This window comes from Convolutriloba macropyga, chromosome 11, assembly GCF_964194025.1.
Source record: "Convolutriloba macropyga chromosome 11, txConMacr16.3, whole genome shotgun sequence".
Lineage (NCBI taxonomy): Eukaryota > Metazoa > Xenacoelomorpha > Acoela > Convolutidae > Convolutriloba > Convolutriloba macropyga.
Window position 1 is genome coordinate 5,434,467 of NC_134478.1, and position 12,955 is coordinate 5,447,421.

Consider the following 12,955-nt stretch of genomic DNA (forward strand, 5'->3'; position numbering starts at 1 on the left):
CATCAATTAAAGTGCCTCGCATGTCGTTCAAGAGCATTTCTTTCGTTATCTGTCGGTTTATGTTTTTCTTTCACGATGAGTCATCTTTTTATGCTATTGTTTTAAGTTACTTGGTAACAAACAGTGCTCAATAAGACTAAGTGCAAGGCAGAAAATTCTACAGTGCTAATACACTTTCAAATATTCTGAATACCACCTGTGTTGAGAATAGCCTCATTCTAAATAATGCGTTTTCTATAAAACGTTTATCGATCAAACTCATGATTGTTGTAATTTATAGTTTATGAATCACATATTTATCATGAACGACGTCACAGCAAACTATAGCTAATTTTGATTTTCACAGACTGTACAGGTAAAAAAGATTATCTCAATCAACTGATAAAAAAAACGAAATAATCAACTTAACTAAGGGTTAAATGGAATAAAAATGAATCAAAATAGACCTCTGATGAACTAGTACATGGTCTCCTTATATGGATGTCTACATTGATGCACTGACATTATTACTTTATATCAGTACAGTAAGCCTTGCTTGATTTTTTCATCCAGGGTTGTCTCAGATCTAGCCAACACCTTGCGAAATGAGTCAGAAAACTTTTACATGCTCAGATTGAACTTTAAAAACCCGGTTCGGGTTTCCCATCAAGAATGATTACTTTAAACAGTGGACTCATCAACTTGAAAAAAAAAACTTTATTACGATCATATCACATGTTCACAAGCGTACAACTGATTTAAATATATAAAATGAATGAAAAAGAATCAGAAAGTTTAGATCATTAAAGGTGTCGTATGAATTCCATCTGCATCCACAATTCGTTTTGGATAGAAAAACGAGAGTCCTTTTTTTGTTTGTTCATAGGTTAGAATTTGGTGATTTATAGTTCTGAATCCTCTGTTAGTTGAGGCTATATTCACTGCATCGTCCAGGACTCGTCTGTATTTCTGTAAAGGTCCATCACTGTTTTCTTCCAGAACACTCTTGTTGAGTCCTTTGCTGCTAAACTTAGTTTTGTTCGTTACTGAATTATAGCAACAGTACGTTTTGCTACATAAACATAGCATTTCAGTACATCGGAATTCTTCTTTGAATAATCCAGGCTCACGCTTGTCATGTTTTATATGTTTATCGCAACAAGTTCTTGGAAAAAAATTACTTGTACTATTAGCATGAAAAAAATCCGTACAGTCATTACTTCTCATCTCATTCCAAATACTCCTCATTTCTGGTTTAATGCATTCATAGAGATTTTCATGAGCCAGTGCCAGATACAAAGAATCAGTGTCCATTTCAAGCTCCTCGAATTTCTGAACATCACAGAACTTGTCAAAGAAGTTATAGTAGAGCTCCAGCATTCTCAGTTTTGCATACTGTAAGATAAAGAATCCAACAATTATTGGTTCACGATGCTCAACAGTGCTTTTCACAAGCTCAACCTCATATATATCTGTCGAAACGTTGTTCAATCTTCTAAAAAGACGGTTATTAATAGCTTTATGCGTCTTTTCATCGTTAAGATAAAGAGTTTCTGTGTGTCGAATTCGATCCATAATCTGATAACCATACGAGCTGTTCCCAAGTAATTTCATAGTTTCAGCAACAACGCTAGAGTCCGGATTCTCGTCACCTTCTCGTCTTGCATCAACGACAGATTGTACGAAACCGTTGAAACATTTTTGTGGGGTATACTCAATGAATCTGTGGATTTTGATACAACGTAGACCCAGCTTCAAATAAAACTTTAATAATGGTGTTATAACTATTCCATTGTTTAATTTGTAACTCGAAATTAACATTCGTTGTGGTTTAAGCAATAACGCGTTTTTTTCAGCATATTCCAGCATGAATTTTCCTATATTCTCTCGTCCAACATCACAGTTTTTGAAAATTGGAGGAAAGCTTGCAAATCGTTCACGAAGTTCTTCAGGAACTTCTAAATCACTCTGTACATATCCGAATAATTTATCTTCCTCTATCCTCGCCAACAGTTTTTCACTACTCAAGGGTAATTTGTAAGGGAAATTTTTTCTAACATGGTTCTTCAACATGGAATTCGCTTGAACAAGATCCCACCATTCACACTCTCTCATCTCTATAACTTTATATCCTTTCTTTTCTAGGTAAAACTTTCGTAACTTATCGGATTCACGTTTCCAGATACCAAACTCAAATTCATCCTCACTAACATTTGGTTGAGTTTCCCTACAGGGACAGAAATGGTAGTAGCATCCAAGGGCTTCAAAAATTGTTTGGCAGTGACCACAAAAGCCATCCACAGTAAAAGAATCAATTTTTTTCTGTCTTCCAGTCGTATAGAAGCTCTCAATAGTACATTCGGGTCTGTTTGCTTGATAGAAAGACATTACCATGTTCTCAAACTTCCTGATTTTGTTTTGACGAGCTTTGAACTTTTCAAGATCGCTATCAAACTCCCATCTAGTGTAGAGTCCAGTTGGCATCGCTTGGCACATGGAGAAAGGGTACAATTGGCTAGCATCTATTCCGACTATTGCTCTACAGATATTGTTTGACCTCCGGATGAATGTTTTGTCTACAACAGCTTTCCTCGTAAACACTATCGATGGACCACCAGTCATTTCACTTCGTATTTTCTCATGCAAGTCTTTGTCAGCTTCGATGAAAGGGTAAAACTTTCTATCAGTCGATTTATGAAGACAGATATTTGCCAAATTGGGTAGTGTACACCCAAGCTTTAACATATCAATTTTCTGATCGTGATAAAATTTCATCATTTTCTTCATTGCTTGCAAAGTTGGTACAACATCTTTGTTGTTATACCAGCGAAGGAAATCGCGAAAAGTTTTCATTTTCTCCATCTTCCACAACTTTTCAAGGAGAGCATAATTCTCTTTTCCAGATAAAGGTTTCTCTTTCAAACCCAGTTCTCGGAGAACTACCGACTCCTCTTTTCCAGATTTAATCAACTTTTCAAACTGAGCGAAATCTTTTTCCAGTGGATTTAGATTTTTCAGTTTGCTGAAGAAGGAATCATAGGGTGGAAGATGATTGCAGTCAAGTTTCGTCGACGAATCGAACCATTCATATGGAAAATATCCTTTTGTCTCCTCAGATTGATATGCTTTTAGAAAAGAATCCAGTGATGTTGCTCCACCAAGAAAGTTCAAAATATCGAGAAACTGAATATCACCGAATTTGAAAGAAATAAATTGATTTGCCTTTTTGATTACCGTAGGTTGAATAGCTCTATCGTTAAGGAGATGGGGAATAATATACGCTTTGATTAAATTTAGGTCATATTTTCCACTGTTGAATCCAAAAACTGGTAGAGTGTCAACATAATTGTTGAAATGACGCTGGAGATCAAGGAGTTGCTTTTGCTGGAATCGTAAAAAATTTTTAGTTGCATTACTATCATCTGTTTCACTACTGATGTTTGGTTGAGTTTCGGAAATAATTTGCAGTCTGGAGGAAACATCACTCAACCTAGTTTTGATCTCTGCTTCCACCGCCAGGAACTTGGGTTTCAAGTCCGCTTTGTTTTTTGCTGCTAACATTTCCAGTTGAGCTACAAATGATATGATAAGACGATTAGGATCGTTTTCGCATAAGAAATTTGGTTCGTCCAACAAATTTGAAGAGATTGATACCGATACAGGTACATGAGTGCCAATCCATGATGTTGTCAGTGTGTTATTGGCTTCCACTGATTGAACACATATTGCTTCGAAGTCGAAGACAACAAAATTTCTGAAGAGAGTATAATCCTCTGGATAAGTGATTGAGAAGTTGTCAAGCTTCTCAAATAAAGTTTCCCGCAACGAATAAGCACCCCGCGGATAGATATTCTTCACTCGTTCTTTACAAGTTTTCAAATGCCGGTTGAAATGACCTGAATGGTTGAAAAACACATCACAGCTGGGACAACGAAACTTCTTGAAGAATTTGTTGATATCATTAACATAACAGATGTGATTGTTATATCGAAGCAGTTTAATGTTTTCATCATATCGTTCAACGCTGCGTCGTACAAGTTCACCAATAATTTCACCATCTTCAATGTCAAAATCATAGATGAAAATGTTTTGTTTGATTTGTTCTTCAATTATTGGAATTTGATCAAATGAAACACCTGTGAAGTTTTCAGGGTCGCAACCACTTGCAGTAACAAAATTGTGAAAAATTTTTATTGCCTGTAGTTCAACATCTACTGATCCAAATAAATGAATAGCAATTGCACGGAACAAACACAAATTATCGTTATACGGTTCATCGTGTCCATTTGAAAGCAGACAATTTAATTCAGGGTTCCTTAACAATGGCTCTGGAAGAGGCGAATCAGTGCAACCCATAGGTATATTCGTAAGAAGCGCTGCAAAGACAGTAACATTTGTAATTACTGTGAATTGCCATTTTGAGTTTTGGCGTTCCTGTGTACATGTTTCAATCAAGTCAAGTTTCTCAATTTCGTTCTGGATGTTTAATAAATCGTTTTTATTGCTTAGCAGAAAAGCTCGGTCCAGCAGTAAATTATTTTCGTGCGGATAATAATATCGGTAATCGTTTGTCTCTACATTTCGCAAAATAAACCCCAAAGCTATGTTAATTTTGGCAGCACAGTTGAGGTTTGCGAAAACTTCATTGAGTTTTTCGTTGATCTCTTTGGTGTCCAAATTCGATAAACTGAAGTTGAAAACTTCCTGTCTGCCATGCTCAGCATGCATATCATCAAGTAAATGCTGACAAGCTGCCAGTTCTTCTTTCAATGATTCGCTATCGTTATCAATTTTCTCCATAATCTCACGAACACGGTTTGTGCTTGAGGACCCAACTTTTGTGCTAGCTTGATGTGCTTTTTTGCGATGCAGTTGAAGTGAGTAGAAACTTGGGAACTGTTTCTGACAGACAACACATTTGTTCAGTGTATTACGAACTTTTGCGCCGAGAGCCTTCGCAATATGGTATGATAATTCTGCAGCATTTTTTGTCGCAAAATTACAATTCTTTTTCTTACAGTAAAGAGTGCCCATCATACATGTCTTCCTGTGGCGAGCAATATTGGTCTTTACAACAGATTTTCCACATTTTTCGCAGTTGATGGACAGGTTTCGATCTTTTGCAGGCATTTTGTTATAACTGGGTAAGTTTAACTATGACATGAACAAATAGATGTTTTATTCTTGTCGGAAGGTATTGACAACTGAGTCCTAGAAAATGAATAAACAAATGTCTCTCAAGTTCTGCAGAAATTCAAAGTGTATTCACGACTACATGCGAGCAATTAAGTTGAAATATTTATTTATGTTACTAAAAATAGATTTCATTTCGAGTCGTCAACCAATCACAGCAAAGTTTGCAAAACTTCGTGAAATTGCGACAGCCATTATTCGTGTACACAACTTCAACAAATCTGATTTGTTTACTTAATGTCTAGACAAAATTTATTCGGTTTGTTTACTTAATGTCTCGGTTTGTTTACTTAATGTCTAGACAGAATTTGTTTACAAGCAATAAAAATAACAATGTAAAGAATTTTCGTCTTCGAACGACCTTGAAATTTTCTTTACACCATGTTATCAACTCAAACCCAATAATTCATAGACGTATATCACTATTTACTCACTCAGTTTAGTCTCTGAATATGGTTGAAGCTATGTACGAAAACAGTCCTGAATACTTCAAAAAATTTCAAAAACGATTCAAATACACTATTTGTGACACAGAACCAAAACCTCAAGATTTTGGAATAGAAAATTATGCGTACGGTTATCATTCGTCTTCGACTATTATCGATGGTTGTTTGTTTGGTTCCAGTCATTGGCATATTATTTTTGAAGATACAGGTCCGGAAGATAATATTGTTTTTTCTCCGTATGCTCCTGCAACGATACCTTGCCTTGTGACTTGTTTTAAAATCCTTATTTTGCCTACGGAGAAAAATTTTGTCACTCATGGTGCTATTGTCTCTCGCTTACATGTTGCTGTGGAGTACTTGTCAAAGTTTAATCATGTTTCAACCAACAAAACTAAGAAACAACTTCCTCTGCCTAACCCTGTGAAAAGACCCTCAACCATTACTACTACCACTTCTAACAAATGTGCTTCTACTATCCCCGATGTGACTGTAAAACGCTTTTGTCAACTAATGCTTGGTGAACATTCATCTTCTCTCTATCAGATTATGGATATACTTTTAAGTGGGCAGGGAAGATTTGTACGTGAGACTTCAGACTATTTAATAAACTTTCAGTTCTGTAAAAATTCTACTGTCTAAAATAATGCTGTGATAGAACAATTAATTCAATTTCACTCCATATGTTTTAAAAATGCCAACAATTGCAATTCATTTACATCAGGTACAAATGGAAACTTACTGCTATAGAAATAATGAGCAATATAGATGCAAAATAAACCACACAGTTGCGAGTCTGCTGATTGCAGGGGAGACTGAATATCTCTTCTGTGCTCCATAATATCCATCATCATATGTAAATCAGTACATTGCTGTAAGCGGGAGAAAATGTCTTTATAGGCAGTCAGAGGTAGTGCTAACGGATCTGCAAAAAATAGAACGGGGTATGCGTAGCGTTTCGCAAGCATCACCCAATGTGAACCAATAGAATCAGCTGGCGATGCATTCACAATTATAAAACTGTTAACTGGTAAATTTAAGGGATAATTGTCAGCCGCATAAACACCTCGAAATTTAAATTTGAGATGTTTGCACTTTTGAATATGAATATAAATTTGGTCTTCATCCATTAGTAAGCATTCATAGGTAGAACATTTTTGGATACGTTTCTTGCAGAGTCAATGTACACAGTAGACGATTTTTCTCCAAGGAAAAAAATTTCAATGTTGTTTGGTAAACCAGTATCAAATTTCAGTTCAACCGATAATGATGAGTTTGTTAGTTCGGGATGAATAAAATCGTGTGTTGCCTCTTGCGTGCTAGTTAGGTCAAAGACCATTATAAAATGATGCGCAAAATCATTTAGGGGTATTCCATGACCGTTTTCAACATAAGCTAGGGCACTCATTGAATTGTAATACAGGCGCTTGTTATCATTTGTTAACATTGGAGTGCCAGCTGTTGCGAACCCGTTTCGATAGACCGTAATTTCACTCAAATCAAACTTTTGATAGTGGTAGGGATTGATATTGTTAGTTCCAATGAATGCATTGCTCCTGCACAATGCAACAATCAGCCGCCTTATTGGTTCTTTTGTGAAAATATCTTCATGCTTCCAACTGCGTTGACCTGCCGTTGCGAGGAATGTTTTTGTTATTACTTCATTGTAGCGATACATTGCCGGAGTTTTTAGGAGTGTTTTTTCAATGGCTCCAACAACGTTGTCTGACACTGTCATCTTTCTAACAAATAAGTTCGCTTCATCGATTTTAACTTTGTAATTTTTTGCCGCTGTCTCACTAATGGTAACAAAATCATCTTGCGATCTTCGGAAAGAAATTCTTAAGGTAACACCACTTACTAAATGTTTTTCACAGGAAAAGAAATCAACAGCGAGCTTTCCATATAAAGTAATTTGTTCCGATTCTCTCACAGCTACCTGCCTTGCATCCCTTGAAGCTGCAGCTATACCAGCGGGGTTCGGCTCATACTCGTAACCTTGACACTTTAACCAAGTTTTCTTTGCATCGGCTCCATGTGAAAAATCTGTTTCAATAAAACTTTTATGAGCATAGTGTCCATTAGCTGAGGAAATTTTTATTCCATTTGCAGAAACAGTACAGTCGGCAAACAGTGAATGAAGAACATTGTTGACAAAATATGCAGCATCGGTTGCGGTTGCATCGCCGGCGGTATATCGCAAATCAGTTCCATCAGCATTTTGTATTCGACATTTTACTTCCAAATAAATTTTCTGCAAATCTATGAAATTGTTGCGATCGCCTACAACTTCGAATTCGAGCGATGATCCAGAGGGAGAATAAAGTGGTCCAGTTTTTTGCTCAAATGATTGATCAAAGGTGACTAGCAAAGGTGGTTTTTCAAATAAATCCAAGGAACTGTGAGTGGCTTCGGAAGGTATTACAATATTAGTTCGCATTTTTGACTCGAGAGAAAAAATCCAGTCGACTTCTTCTTGGCTGTGATTTTCGAGAAATGATTTTTTTAGTGGAACGTTTTTTGTAGATTCGAGGTTTAGCATATTGTTGTCTTCGACGTTTAATAACTTGCCGGCCTCGTGTTATGCGTGAAAGGAGAGAACCACCAAATTGTTTTCGGGCTGTTTTTGCAACCGTGCTTTTCAACGCCTGCTTTGCCGACTTTCGTTTCGTTGCTACTTCAACCAACTCAGGTGCACCCTGCACTAAAAGCTCTCGGCCAATTCTTTTGGCAGCGGGCCATATAATTCTTCTTGCCAATGGTAAAGCAACTCTTCCAATACCTGCTGCGAGGGCTCCAAAGCCACTTCCTCTTTGACGATAATGACCGGAGAAATGTGGCATTGACTGTGATGCTTGGTTGCTGTAGTAAGCTTCCATTTCACTTGATTTTTTGAAACTTTAGGCCTACTATCACTTTTCCTGTACCATTAAATGGAATAAGTTCTCCGGCTTCGTTCCTCAACTCCACTTTAATGTTCTGAATATTGTTAGAAAGTATGGGCTTGTAATCCAGAATTGTAAATGTCTTGTGATGAATGGGTGTAACAGTGTTTATGCTGCCGTTTTTTAAACGTCTTTCGGTCTCAATGATTTTAATTACAGGAGCTCTCACGTCTCCAATAATTTGATATTCTATAACGTCTATGTACACAAATATTAATTGTGAGCCACAGGTTATATCAACTGGAAAATCACTTTGGTGTCTATTGAGAGTTTTGTGTGATTTGTATCCAATATGAATGTATCCATCATGCGAATTGTCTTTTATACCCTTGAAGCCGAGAATACTTGGAACTTCTTCGTTTTCAAATGAAAAACCCTCATTCGCTCCGAATTGTAAAACCAGTTTATGAGTAATTTTGTCAAAAGTAAAATCAAATTGTTTAAACTGAGCAATTCGCCTGAGTTCATCCATTAGTTGATCCAAGCTACTGTAAATGCCTTTGCGAATTTTTCTGAGGTGTCCACTGCGATTATCTGAGGCGTCGAGTTCCACTCCCGAGTTTTTATAAACGACTAACCCGTTTGAATTGACGTTGTTGATGTTTGATGGGAAGGATATTGAAGATAAAGCTACTTGCCATTCTCCATCCAAAATAAGTGGTTGAGATAACTGGTTACGGAATTTTGCCATTGTGTTTTCACCAAAAATTCCCATTGATGCGTTGGATATTAGGTCGATTGTGAATTCTTTGGCGGGATTCATTTTATTCGTCTGCAGTAACTAACACGTTTACTTGGACTAATTCCGGTTCATAAAATTTACCTTCAATTATAACGTTGTTTGCATCTATAAGATTGTACGTTGGTGGACTCACGGTAGCAATTTTGAATATCGTAAAAACTTCGTCTGTATAATTTTGTTTATAACCTTTTCTGAATTTTTCGTCGTGCTTTGCAATCCTAACAAGGTCTCCTTTTTCGTATTTTGGTTTGTACTTTGTTGTGTTGATTGCTAATGATATTAAAATTGGTTCATGTTTTTTGAAAACTTTATTAGGTGCTAAATGGGTTACCCGGTTAACACGACTGTTTATAGTATTTACAAACTGGGGTAAATCTTCAATATATGTCCAAGTCCACTTTTCTTCCAAATATTTGTAAATGATGTTTTTAAGCGATCGAATGTTCCTCTCTGCAAATGCCGACTTGGTTTCGCTTTCTGTTGTATATAAATGAATTCCTTTCTTTTCACAAAATTTTTTGAAATCTCCTTTGAACTCTGATCCCTTGTCTGTCCATACTTTTTCTGGTTGTTTCTTCTTGATCATTTTTTTGAACGCTTCAACAGCATCTTTTGCATATAAAGCTTTCATTGGTTGAACTCGTAAGTAACGTGATAAAACATCCACAGCCACTAACAAATATTTTACACCATTGTTGTGTTGGGCAACTTTATCCATATACGCAACATCGACAGACCAGATTTCATTTATTCTATATGCAACAGCTTTCAGTCGGGTAAAACTTTTCCTGAATTGTCTGTATTTTGTGTACGGGGCTTTTGACTGAAGATAGCGAACAATTTTGCCTCTGGTGAAACCGCTAGCCTCCTTCAAGTTAGCAATGCTACCAAATGCAGCACTGCCTTTAGTGTACAATTTGTCTAACTGTTTAACTTGATAGGAAGTAATTCTCCCAGGGGCTGGTTGGTTTGATTTCTTTTTCTGCCTCTTCAAAGTTTCTCGGGTCTCTGTCAGAAGCTTTTGTTTTCTTTCGCTGGGATTTTGAAGCAACTTCTTTGTCCGACTCATACTCCAAAAATTGCAGTCTCTCTTCAGATGATAAATTCAGAAACCTTTTGGCGTATGTGTTACAAGTCAAATGCGAACCAATATCGAGATGCGTTAATAAACTGAATTGTTCGAAAGATAGTTTGCAAGTGGTTTGCTGTAGATTGTAAAGAAATGTAGCTGCAAGAACTTCTGTATTTGTACCATTAATAAGCAATCTCTTTGATGAGTCCAAGGAAACGGAATCTGATTCCTCTATTATGTCCAGTATTGTATTCGCTCTTTCAAACTTTATCCCCTTCAAGATTCTAATATCATTCAGCACTCCTTTTTTGATAGTCGATTTGTTGTCTGTCGTAAAGGGTTTCGCCATAGACTCGTTTATTGTACTTCTATCATCCACTGAAGCGTCAGTTTGTTGTTCTGTATCCTGTTGCGAGGCAGAAGGATCTGATGGTGACTTGTTTCTCTGGAGAAGCGAAATCTGCTTGGCTGCATTGTGAATATTTTTGTTGCTGAGTAATTGAGAGACATGAGGTTGTTCTCTTGTATACATCTGTTTAGGTATTAACACAAACTCTTCAGTATGCATTTTGTTCTATATATTCAATGCAGGGTAATGCTATGAGTTGAATGAGATTGTTGCCCGAGGGAGATTGAATTATTTTTAACCGTTCAGTTTTCCCTACTTTTCTGTTTGAAAGTTGACGCAGAGTTTTTTCAAATTTTTTTAGTTCTTTTTTATTGACTGGAACAACTCCAGAGAGTACGTTCATCACACAGTCACTCAGAAACCAAATGAAGTCGCCGTCTTTAAGTAACTCGGATTCAATGTTGGAGTGCTGGTTTGTGCTATTTGCCCATTGCTTGAGCATAAGCAAATGTTTCTTTTTCATTCGTAATTGGTGTAACAACGGCTTCCTCCGAAGGAATGTAAAAAATTGAAGGATTAGGTCCAATAATATGTGACGCAAATCGTAAACCCTGACTGGTTTTGGGATCGAGATCAATAATCAAATGTCCAAAGGGCTCCGCAGTTGCTAGTTTGTATGCTTCTTTTATCAGTTGGAGACAATTCAACTGTTTTCCAAGATATTCAATTTGTTGAATGTCACGAAGCGACTTGAATAATATTATATGTGTTGTATTCAGATCAAAGGTTCTTGACCATTTGCTTTGATGGAACAAATTATGCTTGACGTATATAACATGTAATTTGCGATGACGTCCTGAGGTAGCTATTTTTACAAATTCTTTATCGTTGAAAATTTCTTCACATGAATCGTCATAAATAAGCAGACAATGCGATAGTTTTTTTGTTATATCAAAGCCTGAGTATTTTAGAAACTCAATCCCTGGTATAACTCGTTGCATATCTTTGAAAAGTGGTTGGAACTCTTTGTAAAAATAATAAATTTTTTCAAAGCGTGGATAAAAGGTCGAACCTTTTAGCATTCGAAACAAGAGTTCTGTTTTACCACAACCACTTGGTCCTACAATTGACATGAATACCCTGTCATGTGTAAGAATAACTTTGTTCATAGTTTGGGATTAGGTAAAATGTAACCAACTAAACTCGATAAGAGAGCAATCCAAATTGATTTCTCTTCACAGCTTTCTGATAATAGAAAGAGCATAGAGAAGCAAAGAATGATCATTAAGACAATGATACTGACTTGAACAAAAAATATTACTTCGGACCTTGGCACTGTTGAATTTGAACAACAACGCCATGGGGGCCTCTCCTTGTTGTTCACATCAAAGACTAAATTACTGATACCGGCGTCAGCCTCGTCTCTTTGATTCATTGGAGAAAAATAATTAATTGAAAAGTGAATTGAAACAAGAATGATATAAATGTTAAATTTTTGAATTATTCACTGGGCAACTGTTTCATGTACCAGAACTCAAACAAATTGAAACCTTTAATATGACTTTTTATCTCTAGTTTATAACAAACGGTTGATGAGTCATTTTCCTCGAACGATGGTTGATTGAAAACTTTTTCAACTTCGGGGTGCTCCAAGACATATAACCGCAACTCATTCGGCATCTCATTAAGTGATAGCTCACGTTCTGGTGGTGTTTTTTTCAATCTAAATTGAGGAACTTTTTTGTCCGCCCATTGCTTCCAACGTGGGATTCGCTGCTCGTTGGGGGACTGTATAAGCTTCTCGTTTGTTTTGTTCATAGCCATAATTGAACTGATTCCGATGTTCTCGAGCTCTCTGTTTATTTTTTACGTACAGTTGGAAGTGATAGAAATTATCTATCACGGGCAGGAAAGCCCTAAAGCTGTCTAGCTCGTCGGGAGAAAGAGTAATGGTTGCAAAATAACGTTTTGCTGCTGCGCTATAAAGCGGGTTGTAACGCGGTTGTTGTGCTGTGTTTGGCTTATTGTTGAGATAGTTCGCTCGGTTCTGTTGATCACTTGATGAAAAATTATTCTGTATTGGTGGAGAGGGATCCTGAACTCTATTGAATATTACAATCGGTTGATCGTCAAGTGGAGTCAAGCAAGTGAATATCTTCAAGTTGTCTGACAGATAAGTTGTTAAAGTTGCCGTGTCTTCTCTGTGCATCACTTTGTGTCCACTGTGAGAAT

The 12,955-nt window shown here is 36.7% G+C and overlaps 1 protein-coding gene across 1 annotated transcript in view; it reads left to right on the forward strand.

The window, feature by feature from the left end:
- The first annotated feature begins 1,271 nt into the window (after positions 1-1,271).
- Positions 1,272-12,955, forward strand: part of LOC142349017 (uncharacterized) — a 79,721-nt gene continuing 68,037 nt past the window's right edge. Inside the window, exon 1 of the mRNA XM_075400419.1 lies at positions 1,272-1,276. The gene's annotated coding sequence lies outside the window, so the exon portion shown is untranslated. The remainder of the gene's footprint in view (positions 1,277-12,955) is intronic.